Source organism: Apostichopus japonicus, chromosome 8, assembly GCF_037975245.1.
Source record: "Apostichopus japonicus isolate 1M-3 chromosome 8, ASM3797524v1, whole genome shotgun sequence".
In the NCBI taxonomy this organism is placed as follows: Eukaryota; Metazoa; Echinodermata; class Holothuroidea; order Aspidochirotida; family Stichopodidae; genus Apostichopus; species Apostichopus japonicus.
This window is the reverse complement of record NC_092568.1, coordinates 31,142,380-31,156,731: the sequence shown is the minus strand read 5'-3', so window position 1 is coordinate 31,156,731 and position 14,352 is coordinate 31,142,380. Positions and strand designations below refer to the sequence as shown.

At 38.0% G+C, this 14,352-nt stretch overlaps 33 non-coding genes across 33 annotated transcripts; all 33 read right to left on the bottom strand.

Annotated features, from left to right (window-relative positions):
- Nucleotides 1-200: 200 nt before the first annotated feature.
- Trnay-gua (transfer RNA tyrosine (anticodon GUA)) lies at nucleotides 201-286 on the bottom strand. Its single transcript is given in 2 exon segments — nucleotides 201-236; nucleotides 250-286. It is a non-coding gene; the product is annotated as a tRNA-Tyr (tRNA).
- Nucleotides 287-563: 277 nt separating this feature from the next.
- Nucleotides 564-649, bottom strand: Trnay-gua (transfer RNA tyrosine (anticodon GUA)). The gene is given in 2 exon segments: nucleotides 564-599; nucleotides 613-649. It is a non-coding gene; the product is annotated as a tRNA-Tyr (tRNA).
- Nucleotides 650-926: 277 nt separating this feature from the next.
- On the bottom strand, nucleotides 927-1,012 carry Trnay-gua (transfer RNA tyrosine (anticodon GUA)). The gene is given in 2 exon segments: nucleotides 927-962; nucleotides 976-1,012. It is a non-coding gene; the product is annotated as a tRNA-Tyr (tRNA).
- Nucleotides 1,013-1,381: 369 nt separating this feature from the next.
- Nucleotides 1,382-1,467, bottom strand: Trnay-gua (transfer RNA tyrosine (anticodon GUA)). The gene is given in 2 exon segments: nucleotides 1,382-1,417; nucleotides 1,431-1,467. It is a non-coding gene; the product is annotated as a tRNA-Tyr (tRNA).
- A 273-nt stretch (nucleotides 1,468-1,740) lies between these two features.
- Trnay-gua (transfer RNA tyrosine (anticodon GUA)) lies at nucleotides 1,741-1,826 on the bottom strand. The gene is given in 2 exon segments: nucleotides 1,741-1,776; nucleotides 1,790-1,826. It is a non-coding gene; the product is annotated as a tRNA-Tyr (tRNA).
- A 279-nt stretch (nucleotides 1,827-2,105) lies between these two features.
- Nucleotides 2,106-2,191, bottom strand: Trnay-gua (transfer RNA tyrosine (anticodon GUA)). Its single transcript is given in 2 exon segments — nucleotides 2,106-2,141; nucleotides 2,155-2,191. It is a non-coding gene; the product is annotated as a tRNA-Tyr (tRNA).
- Nucleotides 2,192-2,467: 276 nt separating this feature from the next.
- Trnay-gua (transfer RNA tyrosine (anticodon GUA)) lies at nucleotides 2,468-2,553 on the bottom strand. The gene is given in 2 exon segments: nucleotides 2,468-2,503; nucleotides 2,517-2,553. It is a non-coding gene; the product is annotated as a tRNA-Tyr (tRNA).
- Nucleotides 2,554-2,829: 276 nt separating this feature from the next.
- Trnay-gua (transfer RNA tyrosine (anticodon GUA)) lies at nucleotides 2,830-2,915 on the bottom strand. The gene is given in 2 exon segments: nucleotides 2,830-2,865; nucleotides 2,879-2,915. It is a non-coding gene; the product is annotated as a tRNA-Tyr (tRNA).
- A 277-nt stretch (nucleotides 2,916-3,192) lies between these two features.
- Nucleotides 3,193-3,278, bottom strand: Trnay-gua (transfer RNA tyrosine (anticodon GUA)). The gene is given in 2 exon segments: nucleotides 3,193-3,228; nucleotides 3,242-3,278. It is a non-coding gene; the product is annotated as a tRNA-Tyr (tRNA).
- Nucleotides 3,279-3,646: 368 nt separating this feature from the next.
- Nucleotides 3,647-3,732, bottom strand: Trnay-gua (transfer RNA tyrosine (anticodon GUA)). The gene is given in 2 exon segments: nucleotides 3,647-3,682; nucleotides 3,696-3,732. It is a non-coding gene; the product is annotated as a tRNA-Tyr (tRNA).
- A 283-nt stretch (nucleotides 3,733-4,015) lies between these two features.
- On the bottom strand, nucleotides 4,016-4,101 carry Trnay-aua (transfer RNA tyrosine (anticodon AUA)). The gene is given in 2 exon segments: nucleotides 4,016-4,051; nucleotides 4,065-4,101. It is a non-coding gene; the product is annotated as a tRNA-Tyr (tRNA).
- A 277-nt stretch (nucleotides 4,102-4,378) lies between these two features.
- Trnay-gua (transfer RNA tyrosine (anticodon GUA)) lies at nucleotides 4,379-4,464 on the bottom strand. Its single transcript is given in 2 exon segments — nucleotides 4,379-4,414; nucleotides 4,428-4,464. It is a non-coding gene; the product is annotated as a tRNA-Tyr (tRNA).
- Nucleotides 4,465-4,741: 277 nt separating this feature from the next.
- Trnay-gua (transfer RNA tyrosine (anticodon GUA)) lies at nucleotides 4,742-4,827 on the bottom strand. Its single transcript is given in 2 exon segments — nucleotides 4,742-4,777; nucleotides 4,791-4,827. It is a non-coding gene; the product is annotated as a tRNA-Tyr (tRNA).
- Nucleotides 4,828-5,195: 368 nt separating this feature from the next.
- Trnay-gua (transfer RNA tyrosine (anticodon GUA)) lies at nucleotides 5,196-5,281 on the bottom strand. The gene is given in 2 exon segments: nucleotides 5,196-5,231; nucleotides 5,245-5,281. It is a non-coding gene; the product is annotated as a tRNA-Tyr (tRNA).
- Nucleotides 5,282-5,559: 278 nt separating this feature from the next.
- Nucleotides 5,560-5,645, bottom strand: Trnay-gua (transfer RNA tyrosine (anticodon GUA)). Its single transcript is given in 2 exon segments — nucleotides 5,560-5,595; nucleotides 5,609-5,645. It is a non-coding gene; the product is annotated as a tRNA-Tyr (tRNA).
- Nucleotides 5,646-7,825: 2,180 nt separating this feature from the next.
- On the bottom strand, nucleotides 7,826-7,911 carry Trnay-gua (transfer RNA tyrosine (anticodon GUA)). Its single transcript is given in 2 exon segments — nucleotides 7,826-7,861; nucleotides 7,875-7,911. It is a non-coding gene; the product is annotated as a tRNA-Tyr (tRNA).
- Nucleotides 7,912-8,190: 279 nt separating this feature from the next.
- On the bottom strand, nucleotides 8,191-8,276 carry Trnay-gua (transfer RNA tyrosine (anticodon GUA)). Its single transcript is given in 2 exon segments — nucleotides 8,191-8,226; nucleotides 8,240-8,276. It is a non-coding gene; the product is annotated as a tRNA-Tyr (tRNA).
- A 274-nt stretch (nucleotides 8,277-8,550) lies between these two features.
- On the bottom strand, nucleotides 8,551-8,636 carry Trnay-gua (transfer RNA tyrosine (anticodon GUA)). The gene is given in 2 exon segments: nucleotides 8,551-8,586; nucleotides 8,600-8,636. It is a non-coding gene; the product is annotated as a tRNA-Tyr (tRNA).
- A 276-nt stretch (nucleotides 8,637-8,912) lies between these two features.
- Nucleotides 8,913-8,998, bottom strand: Trnay-gua (transfer RNA tyrosine (anticodon GUA)). The gene is given in 2 exon segments: nucleotides 8,913-8,948; nucleotides 8,962-8,998. It is a non-coding gene; the product is annotated as a tRNA-Tyr (tRNA).
- A 367-nt stretch (nucleotides 8,999-9,365) lies between these two features.
- Nucleotides 9,366-9,451, bottom strand: Trnay-gua (transfer RNA tyrosine (anticodon GUA)). Its single transcript is given in 2 exon segments — nucleotides 9,366-9,401; nucleotides 9,415-9,451. It is a non-coding gene; the product is annotated as a tRNA-Tyr (tRNA).
- A 278-nt stretch (nucleotides 9,452-9,729) lies between these two features.
- Trnay-gua (transfer RNA tyrosine (anticodon GUA)) lies at nucleotides 9,730-9,815 on the bottom strand. The gene is given in 2 exon segments: nucleotides 9,730-9,765; nucleotides 9,779-9,815. It is a non-coding gene; the product is annotated as a tRNA-Tyr (tRNA).
- A 276-nt stretch (nucleotides 9,816-10,091) lies between these two features.
- Trnay-gua (transfer RNA tyrosine (anticodon GUA)) lies at nucleotides 10,092-10,177 on the bottom strand. Its single transcript is given in 2 exon segments — nucleotides 10,092-10,127; nucleotides 10,141-10,177. It is a non-coding gene; the product is annotated as a tRNA-Tyr (tRNA).
- A 279-nt stretch (nucleotides 10,178-10,456) lies between these two features.
- Nucleotides 10,457-10,542, bottom strand: Trnay-gua (transfer RNA tyrosine (anticodon GUA)). Its single transcript is given in 2 exon segments — nucleotides 10,457-10,492; nucleotides 10,506-10,542. It is a non-coding gene; the product is annotated as a tRNA-Tyr (tRNA).
- A 276-nt stretch (nucleotides 10,543-10,818) lies between these two features.
- Nucleotides 10,819-10,904, bottom strand: Trnay-gua (transfer RNA tyrosine (anticodon GUA)). The gene is given in 2 exon segments: nucleotides 10,819-10,854; nucleotides 10,868-10,904. It is a non-coding gene; the product is annotated as a tRNA-Tyr (tRNA).
- A 368-nt stretch (nucleotides 10,905-11,272) lies between these two features.
- Trnay-gua (transfer RNA tyrosine (anticodon GUA)) lies at nucleotides 11,273-11,358 on the bottom strand. Its single transcript is given in 2 exon segments — nucleotides 11,273-11,308; nucleotides 11,322-11,358. It is a non-coding gene; the product is annotated as a tRNA-Tyr (tRNA).
- Nucleotides 11,359-11,636: 278 nt separating this feature from the next.
- Trnay-gua (transfer RNA tyrosine (anticodon GUA)) lies at nucleotides 11,637-11,722 on the bottom strand. Its single transcript is given in 2 exon segments — nucleotides 11,637-11,672; nucleotides 11,686-11,722. It is a non-coding gene; the product is annotated as a tRNA-Tyr (tRNA).
- Nucleotides 11,723-11,999: 277 nt separating this feature from the next.
- Nucleotides 12,000-12,083, bottom strand: Trnat-agu (transfer RNA threonine (anticodon AGU)). The gene is given in 2 exon segments: nucleotides 12,000-12,035; nucleotides 12,047-12,083. It is a non-coding gene; the product is annotated as a tRNA-Thr (tRNA).
- Nucleotides 12,084-12,353: 270 nt separating this feature from the next.
- Nucleotides 12,354-12,439, bottom strand: Trnay-gua (transfer RNA tyrosine (anticodon GUA)). Its single transcript is given in 2 exon segments — nucleotides 12,354-12,389; nucleotides 12,403-12,439. It is a non-coding gene; the product is annotated as a tRNA-Tyr (tRNA).
- A 280-nt stretch (nucleotides 12,440-12,719) lies between these two features.
- On the bottom strand, nucleotides 12,720-12,805 carry Trnay-gua (transfer RNA tyrosine (anticodon GUA)). Its single transcript is given in 2 exon segments — nucleotides 12,720-12,755; nucleotides 12,769-12,805. It is a non-coding gene; the product is annotated as a tRNA-Tyr (tRNA).
- Nucleotides 12,806-13,085: 280 nt separating this feature from the next.
- Trnay-gua (transfer RNA tyrosine (anticodon GUA)) lies at nucleotides 13,086-13,173 on the bottom strand. Its single transcript is given in 2 exon segments — nucleotides 13,086-13,123; nucleotides 13,137-13,173. It is a non-coding gene; the product is annotated as a tRNA-Tyr (tRNA).
- Nucleotides 13,174-13,448: 275 nt separating this feature from the next.
- Trnay-gua (transfer RNA tyrosine (anticodon GUA)) lies at nucleotides 13,449-13,534 on the bottom strand. The gene is given in 2 exon segments: nucleotides 13,449-13,484; nucleotides 13,498-13,534. It is a non-coding gene; the product is annotated as a tRNA-Tyr (tRNA).
- A 276-nt stretch (nucleotides 13,535-13,810) lies between these two features.
- Trnay-gua (transfer RNA tyrosine (anticodon GUA)) lies at nucleotides 13,811-13,896 on the bottom strand. Its single transcript is given in 2 exon segments — nucleotides 13,811-13,846; nucleotides 13,860-13,896. It is a non-coding gene; the product is annotated as a tRNA-Tyr (tRNA).
- Nucleotides 13,897-14,173: 277 nt separating this feature from the next.
- Trnay-gua (transfer RNA tyrosine (anticodon GUA)) lies at nucleotides 14,174-14,259 on the bottom strand. The gene is given in 2 exon segments: nucleotides 14,174-14,209; nucleotides 14,223-14,259. It is a non-coding gene; the product is annotated as a tRNA-Tyr (tRNA).
- Nucleotides 14,260-14,352: the final 93 nt, after the last annotated feature.

The window sequence follows — 14,352 nt, the reverse complement described above, 5'->3', positions numbered from 1 at the left end:
ACGTTATAAATTTATTATACGAACCATTATTCAAATTATGTGGTCCCCACCCCTCTCCACTGTGTTTGTGTGGGTATTACATCGTAAAAACTAAATCTATAGTGCATGTTTTCACCAGAGCATAATGCTATTGAAATAGAGCTACAATTAGTTGATGACGTCGATAAATACTGGTAAATGTTTGACTTTTGCAAAAGGAATCCTTCGAGCCGGAATCGAACCAGCGACCTAGAGATGTCTTCCATCTAACTACAGTCTCCCGCTCTACCAACTGAGCTATCGAAGGACACTGAATATTAAGCAATCTCATAAATAACATGAATTTACGACCCTTTTTTGTTAAAATATTCGAAGAACATGATGCAAACCAAATCTAAATCAGTTGTGGATTTCAGGGTCGTCAACACCCCCCTCCCCCCTCTCCACTGTGTTTGTGTGGGTATTACATCGTAAAAACTAAATCTACAGTGCATGTTTTCACCGGAGCATAATGCTATTGAAATAGAGCTACAAGTTGATGACGTCGATAAATACTGGTAAATGTTTGACTTTTGCAAAAGGAATCCTTCGAGCCGGAATCGAACCAGCGACCTAGAGATGTCTTCCATCTAACTACAGTCTCCCGCTCTACCAACTGAGCTATCGAAGGACACTGAATATTAAGCAATCTCATAAATAACATGAATTTACGACCCTTTTTTGTTAAAATATTCGAAGAACATCTTGCAAACCAAATCTAAATCAGTTGTGGATTTCAGGGTCGTCAATATCCCCTTCCCCCCTCTCCACTGTGTTTGTGTGGGTATTACATCGTAAAAACTAAATCTATAGTGCATGTTTTCACCGGAGCATAATGCTATTGAAATAGAGCTACAAGTTAATGACGTCGATAAATACTGGTAAATGTTTGACTTTTGCAAAAGGAATCCTTCGAGCCGGAATCGAACCAGCGACCTAGAGATGTCTTCCATCTAACTACAGTCTCCCGCTCTACCAACTGAGCTATCGAAGGACACTGAATATAAAGCAATCTCATCAATAACATCAACTTCATTCATTCATTTATTTGTTTTTCACATACATTTTACAATGTGAATGGAAGTCTTCTGAAAAGCCTATGCTGGCTTAACAAAACAGTTGATGACTTAACAAAACAAGCTTATATTAAGCAATCTCATCAATAACATCAATTTCATTCATTCATTTATTTGTTTTTTTTTCACATACATTTTACAATGTGAACGGAAGTCTTCTGAATAGCCTATGCTGGCTTAACAAAACAGTTGATGACTTAACAAAACAAGCTTAACAATACAGGCTTAACAAAACAAGTTCATGAAATCGATAAATACTGGTAAATGTTTGACTTTTGCAAAAGGAATCCTTCGAGCCGGAATCGAACCAGCCACCTAGAGATGTCTTCCATCTAACTACAGTCTCCCGCTCTACCAACTGAGCTATCGAAGGACACTGAATATTAAGCAATCTCATCAATAACATGAATTTAGGACCCTTTTGTTAAAATATTCGAAGAACATGATGCAAACCAAATCTAAATCAGTTGTGGATTTCAGGGTCGTCAACCCCCCACCCCCCTCTCCACTGTGTTTGTGTGGGTATTACATCGTAAAAACTAAATCTATAGTGCATGTTTTCACCGGAGCATAATGCTATTGAAATAGAGCTACAAGTTGATGACGTCGATAAATACTGGTAAATGTTTGACTTTTGCAAAAGGAATCCTTCGAGCCGGAATCGAACCAGCGACCTAGAGATGTCTTCCATCTAACTACAGTCTCCCGCTCTACCAACTGAGCTATCGAAGGACACTGAATATTAAGCAATCTCATCAATAACATGAATTTAGGACCATTTTGTTAAAATATTCGAAGAACATGATGCAAACCAAATCTAAATCAGTTGTGGATTTCAAGGTCGTCAACATCCCCTTCCCCCCCCCCTCTCCACTGTGTTTGTGTGGGTATTACATCGTAAAAACTAAATCTACAGTGCATGTTTTCACCGGAGCATAATGCTATTGAAATAGAGCTACAAGTTGATGACGTCGATAAATACTGGTAAATGTTTGACTTTTGCAAAAGGAATCCTTCGAGCCGGAATCGAACCAGCGACCTAGAGATGTCTTCCATCTAACTACAGTCTCCCGCTCTACCAACTGAGCTATCGAAGGACACTGAATATTAAGCAATCTCATCAATAACATGAATTTACGACCCGTTTTTGTTAAAATATTCGAAGAATATCTTGCAAACCAAATCTAAATCAGTTGTGGATTTCAGGGTCGTCAACAGCCCCCCCCCCCTCTCCACTGTGTTTGTGTGGGTATTACATCGTAAAAACTAAATCTATAGTGCATGTTTTCACCGGAGCATAATGCTATTGAAATAGAGCTACAAGTTGATGACGTCGATAAATACTGGTAAATGTTTGACTTTTGCAAAAGGAATCCTTCGAGCCGGAATCGAACCAGCGACCTAGAGATGTCTTCCATCTAACTACAGTCTCCCGCTCTACCAACTGAGCTATCGAAGGACACTGAATATTAACCAATCTCATCAATAACATGAATTTAGGACCCTATTGTTAAAATATTCGAAGAACATCTTGCAAACCAAATCTAAATCAGTTGTGGATTTCAGGGTCGTCAACCCCCCCCCCCCCCTCTCCACTGTGTTTGTGTGGGTATTACATCGTAAAAACTAAATCTATAGTGCATGTTTTCACCGGAGCATAATGTTATTGCAATAGAGCTACAATTAGTTGATGACGTCGATAAATACTGGTAAATGTTTGACTTTGCAAAAGGAATCCTTCGAGCCGGAATCGAACCAGCGACCTAGAGATGTTTTCCATCTAACTACAGTCTCCCGCTCTACCAACTGAGCTATCGAAGGACACTGAATATTAAGCAATCTCATAAATAACATGAATTTACGACCCTTTTTTGTTAAAATATTCGAAGAACATGATGCAAACCAAATCTAAATCAGTTGTGGATTTCAGGGTCGTCAACACCCCCCTCCCCCCTCTCCACTGTGTTTGTGTGGGTATTACATCGTAAAAACTAAATCTACACTGCATGTTTTCACAGGAGCATAATGCCATTGAAATAGAGCTACAAGTTGATGACGTCGATAAATACTGGTAAATGTTTGACTTTTGCAAAAGGAATCCTTCGAGCCGGAATCGAACCAGCGACCTAGAGATGTCTTCCATCTAACTACAGTCTCCCGCTCTACCAACTGAGCTATTGAAGGACACTGAATATAAAGCAATCTCATCAATAACATCAACTTCATTCATTCATTTATTTGTTTTTTCACATACATTTTACAATGTGAATGGAAGTCTTCTGAAAAGCCTATGCTGGCTTAACAAAACAGTTGATGACTTAACAAAACAAGCTTATATTAAGCAATCTCATCAATAACATCAATTTCATTCATTCATTTATTTGTTTTTTTCACATACATTTTACAATGTGAATGGAAGTCTTCTGAATAGCCTATGCTGGCTTAACAAAACAGTTGATGACTTAACAAAACAAGCTTAACAATACAGGCTTAACAAAACAAATTCATGAAATCGATAAATACTGGTAAATGTTTGACTTTTGCAAAAGGAATCCTTCGAGCCGGAATCGAACCAGCCACCTAGAGATGTCTTCCATCTAACTACAGTCTCCCGCTCTACCAACTGAGCTATCGAAGGACACTGAATATTAAGCAATCTCATCAATAACATGAATTTAGGACCATTTTGTTAAAATATTCGAAGAACATGATGCAAACCAAATCTAAATCAGTTGTGGATTTCAAGGTCGTCAACATCCCCTTTCCCCCCCCCCCCCTCTCCACTGTGTTTGTGTGGGTATTACATCGTAAAAACTAAATCTACAGTGCATGTTTTCACCGGAGCATAATGCTATTGAAATAGAGCTACAAGTTGATGACGTCGATAAATACTGGTAAATGTTTGACTTTTGCAAAAGGAATCCTTCGAGCCGGAATCAAACCAGCGACCTAGAGATGTCTTCCATCTAACTATAGTCTCCCGCTCTACCAACTGAGCTATCGAAGGACACTGAATATTAAGCAATCTCATCAATAACATGAATTTACGACCCGTTTTTGTTAAAATATTCGAAGAACATCTTGCAAACCAAATCTAAATCAGTTGTGGATTTCAGGGTCGTCAACAGCCCCCCCCCCCCTCTCCACTGTGTTTGTGTGGGTATTACATCGTAAAAACTAAATCTATAGTGCATGTTTTCACCGGAGCATAATGCTATTGAAATAGAGCTACAAGTTGATGACGTCGATAAATACTGGTAAATGTTTGACTTTTGCAAAAGGAATCCTTCGAGCCGGAATCGAACCAGCGACCTAGAGATGTTTTCCATCTAACTACAATCTCCCGCTCTACCAACTGAGCTATCGAAGGACACTGAATATTAAGCAATCTCATAAATAACATGAATTTACGACCCTTTTTTGTTAAAATATTCGAAGAACATCTTGCAAACCAAACCTAAGCCAGTTGTGGATTTCAGGGTCGTCAACATCCCCTTCCCCGCTCTCCACTGTGTTTGTGTGGGTATTACATCGTAAAAACTAAATCTACAGTGCATGTTTTCACCGGAGCATAATGCTATTGAAATAGAGCTACAAGTTGATGACGTCGATAAATACTGGTAAATGTTTGACTTTTGCAAAAGGAATCCTTCGAGCCGGAATCGAACCAGCGACCTAGAGATGTCTTCCATCTAACTACAGTCTCCCGCTCTACCAACTGAGCTATCGAAGGACACTGAATATAAAGCAATCTCATCAATAACATCAACTTCATTCATTCATTTATTTGTTTTTTCACATACATTTTACAATGTGAATGGAAGTCTTCTGAAAAGCCTATGCTGGCTTAACAAAACAGTTGATGACTTAACAAAACAAGCTTATATTAAGCAATGTCATCAATAACATCAATTTCATTCATTCATTTATTTGTTTTTTTCACATACATTTTACAATGTGAATGGAAGTCTTCTGAATAGCCTATGCTGGCTTAACAAAACAGTTGATGACTTAACAAAACAAGCTTAACAATACAGGCTTAACAAAACAAGTTCATGAAATCGGTAAATACTGGTAAATGTTTGACTTTTGCAAAAGGAATCCTTCGAGCCGGAATCGAACCAGCCACCTAGAGATGTCTTCCATCTAACTACAGTCTCCCGCTCTACCAACTGAGCTATCGAAGGACACTGAATATTAAGCAATCTCATCAATAACATGAATTTAGGACCCTTTTGTTAAAATATTCGAAGAACATGATGCAAACCAAATCTAAATCAGTTGTGGATTTCAGGGTCGTCAACATCCCCTCCCCCCCTCCTCTCCACTGTGTTTGTGTGGGTATTACATCGTAAAAACTAAATCTACAGTGCATGTTTTCACCGGAGCATAATGCTATTGAAATAGAGCTACAAGTTGATGACGTCGATAAATACTGGTAAATGTTTGACTTTTGCAAAAGGAATCCTTCGAGCCGGAATCGAACCAGCGACCTAGAGATGTCTTCCATCTAACTACAGTCTCCCGCTCTACCAACTGAGCTATCGAAGGACACTGAATATAAAGCAATCTCATCAATAACATCAACTTCATTCATTCATTTATTTGTTTTTTCACATACATTTTACAATGTGAATGGAAGTCTTCTGAAAAGCCTATGCTGGCTTAACAAAACAGTTGATGACTTAACAAAACAAGCTTATATTAAGCAATGTCATCAATAACATCAATTTCATTCATTCATTTATTTGTTTTTTCACATACATTTTACAATGTGAATGGAAGTCTTCTGAATAGCCTATGCTGGCTTAACAAAACAGTTGATGACTTAACAAAACAAGCTTAACAATACAGGCTTAACAAAACAAGTTCATGACATCGATAAATACTGGTATTTGTATATTTGTATATTTATTTGTTTCATCACAATTTACAGTGTGACGGGAAGTCTCCTATAAAGCCTGTAAGGCTTAACAAAGTAGGAGACTCCCCAAAAAGAAAAAGAAAGAAAAACTTAAGAATAGAAAAAGAAAAGTTAATAGTAGCATCTACAATGATGAAATAATCGAATTGACTTTACTTGAAATTAATTATGTTAATAAGCAATCCTTACAATCTTTATAATGATCTTAATCGCAAACACACACAAGAATAAATCCATCAATAGTGAGAAATAATTACAGTTTGGAGATTCCTTTTGAATATAGAGTAAGAAGGCTTATTCTTAACATTATCCTGGAGATTATTCCACGTTTTTATAGCACGAATACGAGGGTTAAAAGAACTTAAAGTACTTCGTTGGGATAAAACATGGGCGTTATTACAAAGGCGTGTTTGATGGTTGTGGATTAGTCTATTACTATATATAAAATCTTTAAAAGCCTCGGGTAGCAATCCATTCCATGCTTTATATGCAAATGTTGCAAGCTGGACTCTTATAATATCATTTAGTTTTAATAAATTTAATCTTTTGTATAATGGGGTAGTATGATCACGTGGTGCAGCATGTGATATATGGCGGATAGCTCTCTTCTGGAGGACACATAGGTGATTAAGATTTGTAGAATAGGTTCCTGACCAAATAGTCGTGCAATAAGTTATTTGGGGTAAAATCAGAGTTATATAGAGTGTTCTGAGTATATTTGGAGGTAAATGATGTTTTAATTTGCATATAATACCAGTGTTTCTAGCCACTCTGTTACAGACTGCTGATATGTGATCACGCCACGAAAGTTTATTGTCTATGTGTACACCCAAGAACTTAGTAGTGTTAACCCGATTAATAATTTTATCATTCATGGTAATATTGTGATCCCATCTGAATGAGTGACTAGCATTAAACACCATATAATTAGTTTTTTCTATGTTAAGAGATAATTTGTTTGCTGCAAACCAGCTGGAAAATTTAGTTAGTTCAGTAGAAACAGTTTTATGTGATGAGAGTAGATTTTGGGAATCGAAGAAAATATTTGTGTCGTCGGCAAATAATATTGTTTTAGCAATATCGGAGACATTAACGATATCATTGACATAAATTATAAATAGTAATGGACCTAGTATAGAACCCTGAGGAACTCCGCAAGCGATTTTAGCAAGTTCAGATTTAGAATTTTTATATAAAGTGTACTGGTATCTATTTGAAAGATAACTATCTAGCCAATTTAGGGTTGTTCCTCTGATACCATAAAAAAAATAATTTACTTAGTAATATTTTGTGATCGATGGTGTCAAAGGCTTTGGATAGGTCGAGAAATACGCCTACACAGGTATTATTCTTATCAAGACTATTATAAATATTGTTGACTGCATCTGCTAAAGCTAATTCTGTAGAATGGTCAGGACGAAATCCGTACTGCTCGTTATTAAGAACATTATATTTACATAGAAAACTGTATATACGATTAAACATTAATCGTTCAATGATTTTTGAAAAGACTGACAATAAAGATATAGGGCGGTAATTCTCAAAATGACTGGGGTCTCCTTTTTTAAAGATTGGTTTTACCTTTGCTATTTTAAGCTTATCCGGAAAAATGCCGGTGTTAAAAGAAATATTGCAGAGATGAGTTAAAGGCTTTACAATGTATGGGATAACTTGTTTGATAATACCTGGCTTAAAGTCATCATAGCCTGCTGCTTTGTTTGGTTTCACATTTGTGTGAGCAACTTTTAAAACTTCTTCTACTGTTACTGGATATGTAAATGTAAATGTTTGACTTTTGCAAAAGGAATCCTTCGAGCCGGAATCGAACCGGCCACCTAGAGATGTCTTCCATCTAACTACAGTCTCCCGCTCTACCAACTGAGCTATCGAAGGACACTGAATATTAAGCAATCTCATCAATAACATGAATTTAGGACCCTTTTGTTAAAATATTCGAAGAACATGATGCAAACCAAATCTAAATCAGTTGTGGATTTCAGGGTCGTCAACATCCCCTCCCCCCCCCCCTCTCCACTGTGTTTGTGTGGGTATTACATCGTAAAAACTAAATCTACAGTGCATGTTTTCACCGGAGCATAATGCTATTGAAATAGAGCTACAAGTTGATGACGTCGATAAATACTGGTAAATGTCTGACTTTTGCAAAAGGAATCCTTCGAGCCGGAATCGAACCAGCGACCTAGAGATGTCTTCCATCTAACTACAGTCTCCCGCTCTACCAACTGAGCTATCGAAGGACACTGAATATTAAGCAATCTCATCAATAACATGAATTTAGGACCCTTTTGTTAAAATATTCGAAGAACATGATGCAAACCAAATCTAAATCAGTTGTGGATTTCAGGGTCGTCAACATCCCCTCCCCCCTCTCCACTGTGTTTGTGTGGGTATTACATCGTAAAAACTAAATCTATAGTGCATGTTTTCACAGAAGCATAATGCTATTGAAATAGAGCTACAAGTTGATGACGTCGATAAATACTGGTAAATGTTTGACTTTTGCAAAAGGAATCCTTCGAGGCGGAATCGAACCAGCGACCTAGAGATGTCTTCCATCTAACTACAGTCTCCCGCTCTACCAACTGAGCTATCGAAGGACACTGAATATTAAGCAATCTCATCAATAACATGAATTTACGACCCTTTTTTGTTAAAATATTCGAAGAACATCTTGCAAACCAAATCTAAATCAGTTGTGGATTTCAGGGTCGTCAACATCCCCTTCCCCCCTCTCCACTGTGTTTGTGTGGGTATTACATCGTAAAAACTAAATCTACAGTGCATGTTTTCACCGGAGCATAATGCTATTGAAATAGAGCTACAAGTTGATGACGTCGATAAATACTGGTAAATGTCTGACTTTGCAAAAGGAATCCTTCGAGCCGGAATCGAATCAGCGACCTAGAGATGTCTTCCATCTAACTACAGTCTCCCGCTCTACCAACTGAGCTATCGAAGGACACTGAATATTAACCAATCTCATCAATAACATCAACTTCATTCATTCATTTATTTGTTTTTCACATACATTTTACAATGTGAATGGAAGTCTTCTGAAAAGCCTATGCTGGCTTAACAAAACAGTTGATGACTTAACAAAACAAGCTTATATTAAGCAATCTCATCAATAACATCAATTTCATTCATTCATTTATTTGTTTTTTTCACATACATTTTACAATGTGAATGGAAGTCTTCTGAATAGCCTATGCTGGCTTAACAAAACAGTTGATGGCTTAACAAAACAAGCTTAACAATACAGGCTTAACAAAACAAGTTCATGACATCGATAAATACTGGTAAATGTTTGACTTTTGCAAAAGGAATCCTTCGAGCCGGAATCGAACCAGCCACCTAGAGATGTCTTCCATCTAACTACAGTCTCCCGCTCTACCAACTGAGCTATCGAAGGACACTGAATATTAACCAATCTCATCAATAACATGAATTTAGGACCCTTTTGTTAAAATATTCGAAGAACATGATGCAAACCAAATCTAAATCAGTTGTGGATTTCAGGGTCGTCAACATCCCCTTCCCCCCCCCCTCTCCACTGTGTTTGTGTGGGTATTACATCGTAAAAACTAAATCTACAGTGCATGTTTTCACCGGAACATAATGCTATTGAAATAGAGCTACAAGTTGATGACGTCGATAAAAACTGGTAAATGTTTGACTTTGCAAAAGGAATCCTTCGAGCCGGAATCGAACCAGCGACCTAGAGATGTCTTCCATCTAACTACAGTCTCCCGCTCTACCAACTGAGCTATCGAAGGACACTGAATATTAAGCAATCTCACCAATAACATCAATTTACGACCCTTTTTTGTTAAAATATTCGAAGAACATCTTGCAAACCAAATCTAAATCAGTTGTGGATTTCAGGGTCGTCAATATCCCCTTCCCCCCTCTCCACTGTGTTTGTGTGGGTATTACATCGTAAAAACTAAATCTACAGTGCATGTTTTCACCGGAGCATAATGCTATTGAAATAGAGCTACAAGTTGATGACGTCGATAAATACTGGTAAATGTTTGACTTTGCAAAAGGAATCCTTCGAGCCGGAATCGAACCAGCGACCTAGAGATGTCTTCCATCTAACTACAGTCTCCCGCTCTACCAACTGAGCTATCGAAGGACACTGAATATTAACCAATCTCATCAATAACATCAATTTAGGACCCTTTTTTGTTAAAATATTCGAAGAACATCTTGCAAACCAAATCTAAATCAGTTGTGGATTTCAGGGTCGTCAACCCCCCCCCCCCCCTCTCCACTGTGTTTGTGTGGGTATTACATCGTAAAAACTAAATCTATAGTGCATGTTTTCACCAGAGCATAATGCTATTGAAATAGAGCTACAATTAGTTGATGACGTCGATAAATACTGGTAAATGTTTGACTTTTGCAAAAGGAATCCTTCGAGCCGGAATCGAACCAGCGACCTAGAGATGTCTTCCATCTAACTACAGTCTCCCGCTCTACCAACTGAGCTATCGAAGGACACTGAATATTAAGCAATCTCATCAATAACATGAATTTAGGACCATTTTGTTAAAATATTCGAAGAACATGATGCAAACCAAATCTAAATCAGTTGTGGATTTCAGGGTCGTCAACATCCCTTCCCCCTCTCCACTGTGTTTGTGTGGGTATTACATCGTAAAAACTAAATCTACAGTGCATGTTTTCACCGGAGCATAATGCTATTGAAATAGAGCTACAATTAGTTGATGACGTCGATAAATACTGGTAAATGTTTGACTTTTGCAAAAGGAATCCTTCGAGCCGGAATCGAACCAGCGACCTACAGATGTCTTCCATCTAACTACAGTCTCCCGCTCTACCAACTGAGCTATCGAAGGACACTGAATATAAAGCAATCTCATCAATAACATCAACTTCATTCATTCATTTATTTGTTTTTTCACATACATTTTACAATGTGAATGGAAGTCTTCTGAAAAGCCTATGCTGGCTTAACAAAACAGTTGATGACTTAACAAAACAAGCCTATATTAAGCAATCTCATCAATAACATCAATTTCATTCATTCATTTATTTGTTTTTTTCACATACATTTTACAATGTGAATGGAAGTCTTCTGAAAAGCCTATGCTGGCTTAACAAAACAGTTGATGACTTAACAAAACAAGCTTAACAATACAGGCTTAACAAAACAAGTTCATGACATCGATAAATACTGGTAAATGTTTGACTTTTGCAAAAGGAATCCTTCGAGCCGGAATCGAACCAGCGACCTAGAGATGTCTTCCATCTAACTACAGTCTCCCGCTCTACCAACTGAGCTATCGAAGGACACTGAATATTAAGCAATCTCATCAATAACATCAATTTAGGACCCTTCTGTTAAAATATTCGAAGAACATGATGCAATCCAAATCTAAATCAGTTGTGGATTTCAGGGTCGTCAACATCCCCTTCCCCCCTCTCCACTGTGTTTGTGTGGGTATTACATCGTAAAAACTAAATCTACAGTGCATGTTTTCACCGGAGCATAATGCTATTGAAATAGAGCTACAATTAGTTGATGACGTCGATAAATACTGGTAAATGTTTGACTTTTGCAAAAGGAATCCTTCGAGCCGGAATCGAACCAGCGACCTAGAGATGTCTTCCATCTAACTACAGTCTCCCGCTCTACCAACTGAGCTATCGAAGGACACTGAATATTAAGCAATCTCATCAATAACATCAATTTAGGACCATTTTGTTAAAATATTCGAAGAACATGATGCAAACCAAATCTAAATCAGTTGTGGATTTCAGGGTCGTCAACATCCCTTCCCCCCTCTCCACTGTGTTTGTGTGGGTATTACATCGTAAAAACTAAATCTATAGTGCATGTTTTCACCGGAGCATAATGCTATTGAAATAGAGCTACAATTAGTTGATGACGTCGATAAATACTGGTAAATGTTTGACTTTTGCAAAAGGAATCATTCGAGCCGGAATCGAACCAGCGACCTAGAGATGTCTTCCATCTAACTAGTCTCCCGCTCTACCAACTGAGCTATCGAAGGACACTGAATATTAAGCAATCTCATCAATAACATCAATTTACGACCCTTTTGTTAAAATATTCGAATAACATCATACACACTCAATCTATATCAGTTGTGGATTTCAGGGTCATCAACCCCCCCCCCCCTCCACTGTGTTTGTGTGGGTATTACATCGTAAAAACTAAATCTATAGTGCATGTTTTCACCGGAGCATTATGCTATTGAAATAGAGCTACAAGATGATGACGTCGATAAATACTGGTAAATGTTTGACTTTTGCAAAAGGAATCCTTCGAGCCGGAATCGAACCAGCGACCTACAGATGTCTTCCATCTAACTACAGTCTCCCGCTCTACCAACTGAGCTATCGAAGGACACTGAATATTAAGCAATCTCATCAATAACATCAATTTACGACCCTTTTTTGTTAAAATATTCGAAGAACATCTTGCAAACCAAATCTAAATCAGTTGTGGATTTCAGGGTCGTCAACACCCCCCTCCCCCCTCTCCACTGTGTTTGTGTGGGTATTACATCGTAAAAACTAAATCTATAGTGCATGTTTTCACCGGAGCATAATGCTATTGAAATAGAGCTACAATTAGTTGATGACGTCGATAAATACTGGTAAATGTTTGACTTTTGCAAAAGGAATCCTTCGAGCCGGAATCGAACCAGCGACCTACAGATGTCTTCCATCTAACTACAGTCTCCCGCTCTACCAACTGAGCTATCGAAGGACACTGAATATTAAGCAATCTCATCAATAACATCAATTTACGACCCTTTTTTGTTAAAATATTCGAAGAACATCTTGCAAACCAAATCTAAGCCAGTTGTGGATTTCAGGGTCGTCAACACCCCCCTCCCCCCTCTCCACTGTGTTTGTGTGGGTATTACATCGTAAAAACTAAATCTATAGTGCATGTTTTCACCGGAGCATAATGCTATTGAAATAGAGCTACAATTAGTTGATGACGTCGATAAATACTGGTAAATGTTTGACTTTTGCAAAAGGAATCATTCGAGCCGGAATCGAACCAGCGACCTATAGAGATGTCTTCCATCTAAGTACAGTCTCCCGCTCTACCAACTGAGCTATCGAAGGACACTGGATATTAAGCAATCTCATCAATAACATCAATTTACGACCCTTTTGTTAAAATATTCGAATAACATCATACACACTCAATCTATATCAGTTGTGAATTTCAGGGTCATCAACCCTCCCCCCCCCCCCCCTCCATTGTGTTTGTGTGGGTATTACATCGTAAAAACTAAATCTACAGTGCATGTTTTCACCGGAGCATAATGCTATTGAAATAGAGCTACAAGTTGATGACGTCGATAAAAACTGGTAAATGTTTGACTTTGCAAAAGGAATCCTTCGAGCCGGAATCGAACCAGCGACCTAGAGATGTCTTCCATCTAACTACAGTCTCCCGCTCTACCAACTGAGCTATCGAAGGACACTGAATATTAAGCAATCTCACCAATAACATCAATTTACGACCCTTTTTTGTTAAAATATTCGAAGAACATCTTGCAAACCAAATCTAAATCAGTTGTGGATTTCAGGGTCGTCAATATCCCCTTCCCCCCTCTCCACTGTGTTTGTGTGGGTATTACATCGTAAAAACTAAATCTACAGTGCATGTTTTCACCGGAGCATAATGCTATTGAAATAGAGCTACAAGTTGATGACGTCGATAAATACTGGTAAATGTTTGACTTTGCAAAAGGAATCCTTCGAGCCGGAATCGAACCAGCGACCTAGAGATGTCTTCCATCTAACTACAGTCTCCCGCTCTACCAACTGAGCTATCGAAGGACACTGAATATTAACCAATCTCATCAATAACATGAATTTAGGACCCTATTGTTAAAATATTCGAAGAACATCTTGCAAACCAAATCTAAATCAGTTGTGGATTTCAGGGTCGTCAACCCCCCCCCCCCCCTCTCCACTGTGTTTGTGTGGGTATTACATCGTAAAAACTAAATCTATAGTGCATGTTTTCACCAGAGCATAATGCTATTGAAATAGAGCTACAATTAGTTGATGACGTCGATAAATACTGGTAAATGTTTGACTTTTGCAAAAGGAATCCTTCGAGCCGGAATCGAACCAGCGACCTAGAGATGTCTTCCATCTAACTACAGTCTCCCGCTCTACCAACTGAGCTATCGAAGGACACTGAATATTAAGCAATCTCATCAATAACATGAATTTAGGACCATTTTGTTAAAATATTCGAAGAACATGATGCAAACCAAATCTAAATCA